Source organism: Hydractinia symbiolongicarpus, chromosome 12, assembly GCF_029227915.1.
Source record: "Hydractinia symbiolongicarpus strain clone_291-10 chromosome 12, HSymV2.1, whole genome shotgun sequence".
NCBI lineage: Eukaryota > Metazoa > Cnidaria > Hydrozoa > Anthoathecata > Hydractiniidae > Hydractinia > Hydractinia symbiolongicarpus.
In genome coordinates, this window is record NC_079886.1 from 21,872,544 (window position 1) to 21,887,208 (window position 14,665).

Here is a 14,665-nt window from a genome sequence, read left to right on the forward strand (position 1 = left end):
AAGCTAAATATTTATTCTGTATGTCCACCTGAAACAATCCGACAGAATTAGAAAAGGAAAAGTTGCGGCAAATGAGGTTGTTATTAAAAATTTGTTGTAGTTGAAATTCTGTACCGCTGAAAATTTTATTTTTCTTCCATTGCAACACTTTGTGCGCTAAATATAAGCGACTGTTAAAAAGAAGTGGAGTGAAAAAAAATGCAAACTAGATTTTTTCTATTTTTTTAGCTAAATAACGGCATAAACGACATTCGTCTTAATACCAACCAATGCTGGTGCGTCAGTTAAATTGAAAAATACATAGCGCGTGTCCAACAGTGTGTATTAATAAGTCATAAGTCGAAATTCGCTGGGAAAACACATTTTTAAAACAAAAACTTAATGCCGATTGAAAGAGAAATTTATTTTACATTTACGTCAATTCATGTATTTACATATATTTTTAATTTCATTATTAATGATTCAGACTAATAAAAAATGCTGACTTTAGCAAAAGTTAACAAGACTGATATGTTTTGTCAATTTTTGTTTGTCAATTTTGTTTAATAAGAAGTGGTCCCATTCTACAAACAAATAATTTTAAACAATATTTGCTGATGTCAGTATATTTTAATGACGTCATTATTTACGCAGGTGTCCTCTGTGTTTTAGTGACTAATGATTTTGTTTATAAACTAAAGGTGGTAGAAACTCCTGCGCCATAAAAAATGCAGTCAAATGGTATCAAGGCTTGATTTGGCAATATTACATACCTTTAAATTTACAGAGGAAGATCAAGAGCTGACTAGGATACATATCTTATCTATGTTAAAGTATTTTCTGGGCTTTATCTCGAGTTGTTGTACAGACTTTTCTGTCAAAAAAATATTTGTTTGTGAAATTGACATGTTAGTACACTTATTTTGACTTTCGAGTGCCGATGAAATAGTTGACCTTAAAAGCTCCAGTTCACTAAAACATGTTAAAATCGAGCGTCCGAAAATAAAACGAAGTCTGCTACGAAAAATGTTAAAAGGTTAGTAAATAATAAAATAGTAGCTCAGAAGACTAAAGATTTCTAGAAGAACTCTGTACCACAAGGAAAAAATTAGTAAATTTCTGAATCCCATATGATAACTCGTATTTTCAGATTAAAATTTGCGAGTGTAGCAAAACATTGTTTTTTCTAGGAAACGCTTTTTTTCCAGGAAACGCCTAAAAGGTTCACCGTAAAGTAAACTAATTAAAATAAAATTTCCCGTAGGGATGTCTGAGGGCGTACCACGACTCAAGCTCGAAATGTACAACGTAATACTGGGCCTCTTAAAAAGTAACTCTGTTGAAGGGAAAAGCACTGAACGCACCAAATAACGATGCACGAAACAATAACGGTCAAAAATGGTCGCAACAAAGGAGCTATACAGTCTGAGGAAAATTGTCGCTCCAAAGAACCTATTACAATCTACCTTAATAATCTAATTAGGCAAGCTTCACACCAGCCCTTTTGGATAACAAGATAGCAGGAATGCTGTAGGTTTGAGGTTTTATCAGGTAAAAATTCAAACATGGCGAGGGACTTCAGAATACTTTTAGATGCCTATTTAGCCGCAAATAAGATTAAGATGGCAGTAACCCTTTTAAAAAGCAGAATTTTGTTTTTTACATAATTAGTTACGAAAGGTTGTTTTCAGACTATATATCCATATTTTTTCTGTTATCTCACACTTGTCACGATTTTATGGCTAAAATACTATTAACTTTTACCGAAAATATTCAGTCTCAACAATAGAGCTTTTTACTGATAGTGCTACCATTTTTAAATTTATGACTTCGCAAAGCAGTATGGGAAAGGCAGGGTTTCTCAAATCAAAACAAGCCTTGAACGAAAGTAGTCGCTTTTATGTGTACTGTTGTTCTGTGGTTTTTTATTGAAGAATAATTATCGTTATGGGAATTAATGATTGTTGTGCTGTGGGAGCAGGTAACAATGCTCGTAAATATCCAGAAAAATATGTCATTAAGCCGCACATCACTGCATTTAATGGGAGTTTAGAGCTACATTTTTGCACTTGTAGAAACCCTAAGTTGTATACTAAGTGGGGGTCCGCTTATAACAGAAAGTATTTTGTGTTTAAAAAACATCATGGGATCTGTTCAAATCATTTTGAATATGGAAAACCGACAGATGCAAGCCCTTTACCCACATTGTATTTAAAGGTTATGGTACAGATGAAAACTCAAAAAAAAGAAAAGCACCAAAAGAAAGATTTTTTCTTCCCAACAAAAAGTGCAAAACAGATAAATTTGTTGCACCTTTAACTGCTTCAAATGGTGTCAAAATAGAACCAGACAATGTAGATGAAATTGACTTTGGTGTCACACTTGATCTAAGATCGCCTAAAAATGCCTCTTTGTTAATGTCACCAACCAGTTCATCAACAGATCTTTCGTTTTTTATTACCAGCTAGTGGGACAACTCTGTTATCGCCCACTTGCTCAACCTCATCAATGTCTGCTTTAGAACTAGATATTCTAATGTTATCACCAACTAGTAATACCAATATTTTATATACGTTGTCCACTGCATCCACAAATTCCAGCAAATTGTCATTAAATACAATTAATACAAGAATGTCATGGGATTGCATCCAGAGTAATCCACCATCAAAAGTTTTTCGATTTATTGTTGAGCATGTTCGCCCGAAACATTTAAAGCTCCAATATTACAAAGGTGACAATTCTGTGAAAACTAAACAGTATCAGTATAGTCCAGCCAAATTGTTTTGTCAAAGAAAACCTGGTCAAAGCCGTTATCTAAGCTTAGAGGATGAAATATTAATGACGTTGATGAGGATAAGACTTGATGCCCCTGTTGCTGACTTAGCTTTTAGATTTGGAATATCGACTGTACATGCCTCCAAAATTATTACAACATTCATCTTTTTCATAGTTTGGAACCTGAACAACTAATATATTGACCAACACCTGATGAATCACTGGCATATAAGCACCATCATTTTTCTGGTACTTTCAACAAATGTGAAGGTATTGGTGACTGCACTGAACAATATGTTGAACATTCAAAAAATGTTGCAGCACAATACCAAACATACAGCACCTATATTGGAGAAAATCGTGGACAATACTTTGTTGTTTTCACAATATTCTAAATTAATTTCAAATTTGATTATTCTCCTCTTAAATAACGTTGTTGATAGTTTTTGTATATACATATACCAAAGCAATGTTTTTTACAAATGTGTGGCTTTAAAAAAAGCCATTGAATTAGGAGTTTTTGTTAGCTAAGGGGTCTAATAGGGGTAACAATTCATTCAATTTCGTCTCCTTTATGTTTCAAAAGCATACAACAGAAGCCTGTCCATCAGTAGCTGATGCTAATTGATCCAATTAACATTATTAGCTGTACGTTGATGCAGAGCACGAGGATCAAACGAAGTTCGTGGTACTTTAACATGGTCTGGTAAATGCTCGGGATGTGGTCTTTTAAAAGATATTGACGACATATTTGCAGGAAGATGAACTTTTTGTTGACCTTTAGCCACTGTTTTGTTCCAAACTTGAGTTTTGGACGTACATGTTTCATTTAAACCCAATGCAATCCGATGAACAACAAAATGGAGCAGTGCAAAAACATGTTTGCAGCTCTCACTGTATCCAGCAATGCAATCCTATTCACCAGTTAAAACTTCATGGTTATCAATGTTCATACACACCCATGTTTTATAAGGAGTTTCATTAACCCGTGTTTGTGGTATAACTTCTCCACGAACAAAACAATAACGCAGACATTGAGATATGTTATTGAACGCGACATTTTTTACATGTCCAGCATTCATTAAATTCTCTTCCTCATTTAACGCTTTACAGCCAGACTTTTCTGAGCATACTCCAGAAGACCTTTGGTTGTGATATCAGGATAGTACACGTATTCAGTCATCTATGCAGTGTTTACTTGTTCTGGAAAGGGTATATTGATACATGCGACGGTTAATTTAGACACACGTCGGTTTTGAATGTCTTCTTGTTTTCTTTCCAACGATGAAGATACAAGGAGATTAAGCAATTCTGCTGCAAGCACTTTCTTAATTAAATCAGCTTTAAGTACCCCCCTCAAAAGAATCCCCCTAGCTAATAAATAACTCCTTAAGTTTTCAACACTTCACTTGTTTAATTCTTCTTGTGAATACACCATTGTTAGACAGTTCTTTAACAATGCTTACAGTAAGTAAACTTTTCCCATACCGCATTGCGCAGTCATAAATTTAAAAATGGTAGCACTATCAGTAAAAAGGTCTATTCCTTTTTAAATTAAAATTCATGAATAATTAATTAGGTCTGCCGAATGTAGCTTTAGTCTACGAGATTGCGGATTTATATGTTAAATAACAACAAAGATGGCGCATAAAATAAAAATAAACTCCAATCTCCATAGCGCGTCACCCCAAGAGCTCTAACTTCTGATAGCATTTTCGTTTCTCTTTAAAATGTTAATACGGGGTTTGCAAGTCATACAGCTTTAAAAAGGTATAGGGAATTTTTTGCAGCTGTTAGATGCAGCATGATATGGTAATAAGATTTCTTTCAAAACAAACAAAAGGCTATTGCGAAAAAAGTATGTATAAAAAAAGGTTTCCGCACACCCTTTTGATACGAAAGAACAGAAATCAATGTAAATTCATAAGTTTGTAAAAAGTTGGAGCTCGTGAAAGCTACTTTTTTCTTCTTTATTGTATATTTATAAACAAGTATATCTGCTGAATCAGCAAATTAAAATAAGTTTCTATGCGCCTGAAAGCCGAAATTTTTATGAAATAATAAAGAAAGTTCATATTGGTAATATACTGACCAAAAAAATCCATCTCTTTGAACGGCTTAAAAAGGATTACTGCCACCTTAAAATAAGTTTATTTTTAGGTTTCTTGGAGAACGTCCGTAGAGCTGTTTATTTCTCAAATTTACGCAGACGCATTTTTATGTTTTTTAATTTATTTCTGATGTTTGGTACCTTGCATCTTTCAAGTTTATAACCGAAATTTGTGGACAATACAGCCAGATAGCCGAATTGAAAATTTCTTAAAAACACGCATATGTATTACTCATATATTTTTGATTAACTAGCAACTACATATCTATCTTAAGTGTTTTTAGATTTGCAGCGCACGACACCAAATAATTGAACTAGCCTATCATCTTTATTTTATGTTCATACCCTTGTTGGGCTCAATACAAAGATCCTAATTGACGTATAAAGGCCTTTGTAACAAGGGCCAGCATTGAAATGATCGTTTTTAAAAGAAATTGCTCCGAGCGGGTCTATATGGCGCCTCAAAATAATTTCTGAAATTTCCATCAAGGTATATTGCGACATATTTTTTGTGTTCATATACTTGAAACCTCGCTTGCACCTTTGCCATTTTCCTCTTCCTGTTTTAGTCTCTCAACATTTTGTTCCCTTATTTGTCGATGTTCCATAAATGATGATACTTGTGCGGTCAGATCAGCGATTTTGACCTTTTCATCTATGACACGTTCTTTTGCGGACATTGAAGATGCTCTGTGCATTGATTTGACTGAAGAATTCCTGCCTACACTCGCACTACACTTACAACTGCTTACATTTTTTTTCTGGAATTGATGATACATTACATGCATTCGAACAATCGGTTTGTTCAATCCGGTTCTTTACTTTATGAATAATAGGACCTTTTTTTCAAGTCTTCAAAGTATTTATAATCTTATTTGTACTGACAGGTAGTAGCTTACAATACTACGAATGTTTTTTATGTTGTCTCAACTGTCCGATGACACTGGTACGGTGATAAATTGACGGAACATGTTACCTATGGACAATATCAGTCTGTTCATTCTCCTTTCAGTCATTTTCGTCTGTCCGCAGAGTGTTTGTATTTTGCACTTGAGGAAACCTCATTTTTCGCTGTGTTGTCTTCCTTCTCGAGTCAATGGATTATTTTCAAACCCTGCTTCCTGTGAGACTTTCCCTTTCATTGACATTTTCCTCAAAATCCACCGTCAACAATAAACAGACGACAACGGTCGATAAAAACAGACAACGTACGATAATAAGGGGACGACAACGGACGATATTAAAGTGACGACAACTGTTGACAATAAAAAAATCTTTGAGCTTTTTTGACTCAGCTGCTAACCAGCTAGGTTGCAATTTTCTTCTAAAATTAAGCACTTGAGATAAAAACAATGACTTGAGGTATTAACTAACTTCTCAGGTAGTAGAATAGGATAGCGCTAGAGTCTCCTGGTCAAAAAAACGTTCGATTTTATTGTCATATTTTTTAAGCCGTAAATTGAAACTGCTTCTATTTTTGGAAAATTACATTAAAATGATAGCAAACCGGAAATAAAGTAATTATTCTTTAACAGGTTGTCTATATAATGTTGCATTAAATTAGGTATAATTTTTTGTATTTGATGTTCCGAGTGATATGGCGTTATATTAGAACGTGCGAGGATGGAGACTCAATGACGGACATCTTACTTAATTTGTTTCATAATCCATTTCACTGAGAGGTCCATTTGTCAGAGTGTTTTTGGGACATGATGGCAAGACAGTGATTCGTTTCTCTGAGGTCATTGACTCTGATGTTGCTTGACCTCAAAACACGTCGCAAAGCTTTCGAATCTTCAGTCACTTTCAAGTTCTCGCGATCGTTCTTAATAAAAAGAAAATATAATTTTCACTAAAAGAGAGATAAGAGAGCCCTAGTTTAACACCGACCCTTTTAATGCCGGTCGTGTTTTTATGAATTTGTTATGCGTAATGAACATTTACCTTTTTTTGACCTCTTGATCATATAGCACCAAAATTTTCATGTCATTAATATTCAAACAAAACATACTTAAGTAAAGGAAAAATAATTTATATTTTCACCAGAAACGACGCATAAGCAACAAATTAGTCTGAGCTTTCTACAAAAAACACCGAGTCAAGATTAGTACAATATAGCTGATAAGCTGACAAGATAAATGAGAACATATTATCACATAGATATGACTTGTATGAATCAAGAAACATTAGCATAAAAATGTTTGGAAAAGTATGATTAAAATGTGAATAAGACGTCATGCAATTACGAGATCTGATTAGATGTTTTTTTGAGTTAGCTTTTATTACAAATACTCATTGTCTTCGCGATCGTTCTTTGAATGTATTAACAAAAACTTTGCAAATATAGACATATATACTGTATATACTCTTGAATGATATTGAAACCATATGTCATATTTCTAAACTTAGATTAAATAAGATGGAAAAACGTTAAATGAATCGCCCCGTTGGAAACTCGTTATGACTATTAGCTTCTATTAAACAATATTACATTGTGTATTAGTGAACACCAAAGCTTTTAAGAGTCGAAAAAATAGAGTCAGTCAAGTAAATCTGTCTAACGCTGTTCGTCTTTTTCTCACAATTCTAACATACTTCAATTGCCTTTCCTTAATGCTAAACGTATTGGAATTATTAAGTGCGCCCTTAAGGGAAGATTATATTAGTCTCTCTTAAAGACCTCAAAAAGAGAGTGAATTCTTGTGTCGGAAAGAATTAAAAACAACAAAAATAAGTCATTTTTCCGCTATCGCTGCCAAAGTGGATTTCTCCACTCACACGGGTTGGAATATGAGAATATATTGAGACGTAAAATTAAAAAATGCTATCGAGATTTACTCAAAATATATCCCCGCTAATGTACTTCTGCTCCTTTATATGAAACTTCTCCGTCTATCCTAGTTTAGTAATGACCAGGTAGCGTTCCTAGCATGCAACAGTCCTTTAGATAAAACCCTTTTTTCGGGACTTGGGAAGGTCGCAGTGTGATGATGTAAAATAATCTTTCCTACACATTTCAGACATCGTATTTCATTATTAACTTTCTTTCAGACTGAAATAGCAATAAAAAGGAAAGTCATTAATTTGCCGACATCCTGACTGGTATGTCTTTCCGACTACAATATGTTTTGCTTTCAATTTGCGGTAATAAAAATAAAAATTAAGTAACACGTTTTTCCCTTTCGAGCATTTTAGCGTCCTCTATCATATTGTTTTATCATATCCTGTTTCTCAATGTATTTTGAGCTACAGGAAAGTTTTCATCATTGGGATTTTAACTTTATAACGGAAAACTATAATCTCTGTAGCTTAATTGATTGATAAGCTTTTCAATTTGCTATCCGCCTTAAAGTTTGAAAGGAACCTCAAATTTCCTTGCGGACAGAAAAGGGAATTATTACTAGAACAGAAAATTAACGTGACCCGGCGTCGACGAAAATTTGAATATTTTAGATAAATTGCCGATTATAATGTAGCATTCTCATTGTTTGTTTTATTTTGTTCTCGTGTGTAACAACCACATCACCCAAATAGAGTTAGCTCCCGGTAACTTGAGCACCGGATAACTCGAACTTTCATTATCTTAAACCATTTCTTATGTCCCTTGAACTTTCGTTAATACTTTCTTATAAAAAAAACCCGGTTAACTCGAACCTTGAATAACTCGAACATTCGTTAACTCGACCCATTTTTTGTCCCACTGAGGCTAATTTCTTCGGATAACTTAATTAATGTTAGGTTTTAATTTTTTATAGTTTTTAATAACTCCTGATAATATAGGTAGATAATGTTGTCTGTCAAGGAAAATTTAATTTACAAGGGATTTGCATACCTTTTTAATCTACAAGATTGCACCGAGAACTGTTGTACTACCTCTTAAAAAATCCCTTTAACTCGAACTATAATCTCATTTTAAACTAAATTTGACGTAAGTGAAGGGAAGGAAGTTATTCTTAGTTTTCGACTCATCCTGTTATCTCCTTTCAGCTGCAAAAGCAAATGCTTTGCGTATCGTTATTTTGACCATAACGATATACATAACCTATGGAATTGCGTTTGAAAATGACCTCTATATCTTACATATCTCTATCCGATTATGTTTGTATACATATATATACTTAGAGGTGCCCACGAGTTTACACGCCATAATATTTAAATGGTTAATATGTTTAAAAAAATGACTTAAGAAACATTATCCGGGTATACAAATGGAAGCAAAGAATTCACACGGTGTTCAATTTAGATCTTTATTCTCCCACGAACTTTGTTAAAACATGCTGTCTTCTGCTGTCTATATTCATAGATATATTTAAGACATTCCTGTCTTAGGCAACATATAATATAAAAATACATATTGAAATTAGTTCAAAGGTAATTAATACTTGAACTGTAGAGGTTTTCCTGTTTTTTTTTTTTATCGAGACAGGATTATGTGACCATATTTGAATGTCAAATTCCCGTTCCCATGATTTCATAATGGTGATTTGTGCGTTTTCTAGACAGGCCAGACACAAGATGCGACAATTCTAGTATTTTGTGCCACGAGAATGTCTCAGATAACAGAATTTTTCTCGCCGGCACAATTTAGTGTTAAAGCCTTGTGACCTTTTTTAACTTTATAACAACTTTCATTAAAATGTGTTGGATAAAGTTGTTTAACTACTTCGCGAAGTAAGTGTACTAGATAACGTTGTTTTGCCTAATTTTTCATACAAAAGTATATTGATTACCTGGCTGTGACAAAGTGGTTGCTTACCGATGATAGCCTTATGGCAGAGTATTTACTTCCAGTGCGGAAGGTGAGTTTAAACCTTGATCGAGTCGTATCAGAGATTATAAAAGTGTCAATCTGCTTCCTTGCAGTATGAGAATAGGATTGATATTTTATGTGGTTGTCTGGATATGCGATTACTGTGGTTGCATGGCCTTTGTATCTTAAAAGGAAACTTTAAATGCACTTGAACTACCCTTTGCAGGACCCGCATTTATACCACTAATAATGGGAGCTTAAGAGGCTATCCTGGGTAAACAATTGCAATAATAGGGAAAACCATCACCTATCCTGCATTTTTAAGGTTTTCTTACCTATTTTTTACCTCTTAAACTTCTTTTGTCATATTAATTAATGCTTGTTTCTTACTTAAAATAGATGCCAATACCAGTGTTTGTTATTTCTTTCGAATTTTAACATCATTTTCTATAGTTATTTTTGATAAAAAAATTAATATTTCTGCTCAGGAACACACGTGACGGCTAAATCTAATTGTTTATTTCCTTGCTTATATTACAAATAAACTAAACTTTTTTGCAACAACTTCGTCACCAGTCACTTTGATTCCTCTACGTCGTGAGAGATTTATCCTCAATATAACTGATTCTTTAGATTTTTAACTCCTTATTGTCACTAAATATTTAAAGCTGATCATGGTAACGTTAATAGATAATTAGCAGTTATGAGATCCACACATCATCACAAAATAAGTAACATTGGTTTGCAAAGTTGGTATGGAAACACCTTCACAGCGTCCTAAAAGGTTTTGAAGTGTGCAAAACCACTCTTGAAAAAAAGTGGTAAAAAATTGAACTAGATTTATTTTTTAACATGATAAGTGTTGTGAAAAAAAAGTTTGATTCAACTTTAATTAAAATTTAATATTATTACTAATCAAAAGACAGAAAACATCTTCAATGAATAGTTTGCATCATGGTCATTCGTATCACAAGACAGGACACATCTTCAGTGAATAATTTGCATCATGGTCATTCGTATCGCTGTCATTACAACTTAATATGTTCTTAATGGCCAAACTTTGTGGCCCATTTATGCAGCTTAGTGCCAGTTAAACGAGAAGCACGCCACCCGTGAAGCTTTAGCACAAAACAAACAAATATTTGTATCTTTAGGGCCTAAGGGTCTAGTCTACAAACGTCTTGAGGATCTTTTGTCAATTTTCTATATTGTGATGAGTCTCTTAAATGCGTTAAAGCGTGGAAAAAATAGGCATGCCTATCTACAGACAGGCATGTCTATCTAGAAACAGGCATGTTTATCTAATTAAGCCTTATCTATAAGAAGTTATTTTTTTGTTGTAGTTTTTCTTTTTGAGGATGAGAAAATATATTCTAGGTACTCCATAAGTATTCTCATTTTTGGGTGGTTTAGTGTTATCTTCTTCCAAATAGTTTCCTAACAAAAATTTTTTTCACAAAACTAAATTTAAAAATTCAAATTATGCAATGATATATAGTGATGAAGGCCTTAGCATGCTGATGTCAGCAGAAGGGATTCATTATTGACCTAATGGTAAAAGATAGAAATTTTAAAAATGGCAGTAGCTATAGTGTAAAACAAACACAGAGCAACAAGCATGAAATCTATGGAAAGCTTTATTTAATCAGTGATCACACAACGAAAATGTAGAACATGAAAATAAAACTCAAAGATATGAATTACCGGCTTCAATGTAAAAAAGACAGTAGTTAGGAAGTCAATCCCTATCCTTCCTCAACCCCTTACCCGGCGGCTCTGACCCCAACTTGAATAGTGTAAGGGTCATCATAAAAGTTCTGTTGCTTATAGTTACGTTTCCTTATAAGGAAAGAAATATTCTTAACAACTTCATGTTTTTAAGTATACACAATGTTCTCAGCCATCTTAACCTAAAGTTGACATGGACAAATGGGACACCTTTGTGTAAGCAACTTTGTTTTTTATTTCTAACTCGGGTCCTGCCAGTATAATTTCGATTCCAGCATGACAGTTGCTAAGTAGCGTACTTTATTTAGTAGCGTGATATTTAAGATTTCACTTTCAAGGAATTTAATCTTCCAGGTAACTAATTTTTGCCATAAAACTTTGAAAGAAGTTTGAGAAAATTAAATTTTTGCAAAGTTAGCAAGCCCTAAAATTTTGTAGAAATGACGACGTCATAGCAAAATTGCTGACATCAGAAACTTTTTATCCCACCAATCAATTTATTTCATCGCTTACCCTAATTTTACGCTATATTCCTGCCAAGTTTTTTTAAGGCAGCTTGAGTAATTCAAAATTTATTTAATGTGGTCAAATTTATTTGAGGTAACCATTCCCCTGCCCTCTTCCCTCGGATATGTTATACTAAGAAGTCCAGTATTAAATAAAGTTAAAGAACATTTTTCTTAAATCATTTGTTACATTAGCCACATTATAGCAGTTTTTTAATGTTTACAAAAATTTAGAAAATTGAATACCTGTTATCGTCCTTTTTATAAATAATTTTCTTGTTAAAAACACCCCGTGTTTTTTGGTGAATTTTAACTATTTTTCCACTGTGATGGCAGACATGCTGCTCAGAATGAAAAACACTAATATTAAACTTTTACATTCTAAAGACGCGCGTGTTTTTATAAACACGATAGAAGCTCTATAGATACGTTGAAAGGTAGTGACTGGAACTAATTCCTATGACAGCGGAATAGATGCATGCCAGTTAATAGCTTATAAAGGAAACAAATAAAATATGTTGATTTAATATTAAATGTCAAAGCATAGAAAATGCAAGGGACAAAGATCTATTTAATGAATCTACAAATTAAACTTTAAAACGGAAACTATTAAGACGTGGTAAACAACGTGTTATTTTTAAGAAATGTTAATTTTGACAATTTTACATCTGCGCCGGATTAATATCCTTTGTTGATCACTAAAAATAGTGCGTGTTGTGTAGTTAAATGTCATTGTAGAAAGCTAGGTGAAGATCAAAGAAGCCGCTTGTTGCTGTCTCATTGGTCGACTCTCCATCGCATATGCTAAAAATCTAATTGTGGGAAGTGATATATAATCCATTAATCCGACATGAAATAACTGTTTCACCTTTTTCGGAATGAAAGGGGAACACACATAAGAAATTATACAATAACAATAAACAATCTATCAATAACTTGTAAGAAAGTTTGACTGTTGATGTTTAGTTAGAAAATACGCTTTCTCATTTTTCTTTTATGTGGTGTATCTTTTTTAAAAAAAATCAAAGGCAAAACACAAAAAACAACACATTTGTGATGGTTTTACACAGTCCTTGTGTTTTGTATTTCCAGAAGGACTTAACATGGATTTCCTTCATTAAATATAATTTATGACACCCTTCACAGAAACACTGTCATTATAAACACACACAAATATATGTTCACCGGTGGAGTGAATGCATTTGAACATTTCATTTCATGGAATAAGGATACCTACAGATATAAGGCAAGTGATATTAATAATTTATAATTCATATTACTTTGGTGTGTAGGTATGTATTTATGTATTTATTTCTAAAGTGTCTGTCCCGCTTGCAATATAACGTTATTCTCAACCAGAATGAGCATGCCAAGGGGTCTGTAAAAAATTTTTTTCTGCACCTAAAACAACTTATAAGTCAATAGAGGATTAAAATATTTTACAACTGATTACGACTGCGAACAAGCTGCTTTGAAATTTTAAACATTTAACTCTCAAACTGATCTCTTACGTTAGCACTCAATATAGCGGATTGATTTGTACAGTTTGCAACTATATGCTTATTTTCCTGTTGTTGAGAAAAAAATTAGAAACAAACCAAACAAACTTCAAAAATCGAAATTTCATGGGATGGGATTGGCTATTATTGCTTTTAAAAACTATGCTGTGTGTTTTTTTATGTTTTAGTATAAACAAGTTTCCTCCCAATGTTCTGTTTGTTCTTCAGTGAGACGAATTTAGATAGTTGGATAGTGACTTCTAGAAATTATATAATCATTAAAATTGTATATTGTATTAAATGTAATACAATATATAAGATTCTACCAGCAAAAAAATATGGTTTCTCTCTTAAGTTACTTTGCTTCCCCGGTTGAGAAGATGGAGGTCTTACTAATTTGAAGAACGCTAAAGATAAATGAAATTTTAAAACTGTAAGGAACTTTGATGATGATGCACAAAAAGTAAATTTTGCTTCTGTAAGTGTTGGAATGTAGTGAATAATAGGTACAATGATGCCAGAACATATAAAACTTTGTTTAAAATCAGGTTGTAAAATTGACAATAGATATTTTATTAAAAATAGAACTCTAGCATCCGTTAATTAACTTGATACCGCACAGATAAGAGGCGGTTTAAAATTTAACCACGATTTATTATTTAAAGTTCCTGGACATTTTTTATTTAATGTGGATTAAAGAAGTAACAAAAACTCTGTAAAATTTAAGAAAAACAAAATTCGTTTGTAGTGCCAGATTGTCATTGCCAAAAATTTCTGCATTTTCCGTTTCTTTGTAGAAATGACAATTATATGCCGATTTTGATTAATATATCTGTCTTTCGCTCAACTAAAAAATATGATTAAAAATTATATGCAACTTTAAATGATTACATAAGAAATATAACTTCCGCCCACATGGGCGGGCATCTCTAACCGGGCGTAAAATAGAAAAACAAGTTGCAGGGATACCAGGATGTTTGATGGAAGTATTAATGTCAAAAAGAACATTTAAGTTATTCCTTCTTGTAAACAACAAATAATTTCCTTGACTTCCTCTGCGGTGTTTATCATATCCTTCTTAAATAATATCGCACTTAGTTTCCAGGTTCTTACAGAAGTTGTTGTGAAGTGTTATCATATCTTCTTTAAATAATATCGCACTTAGTTTCTAGGCTCTTACATAAAATGTTGTGAGTTGTTTATCATATCCTTCTTAAATATATTTCATTTAGTTTCCAGGCTCTTACAGAGAATATTGCGGTGTTTATTATATCTTTCTTAATTATATTGCCCTTAGTTTTCGGGTTCTTACAGAGAA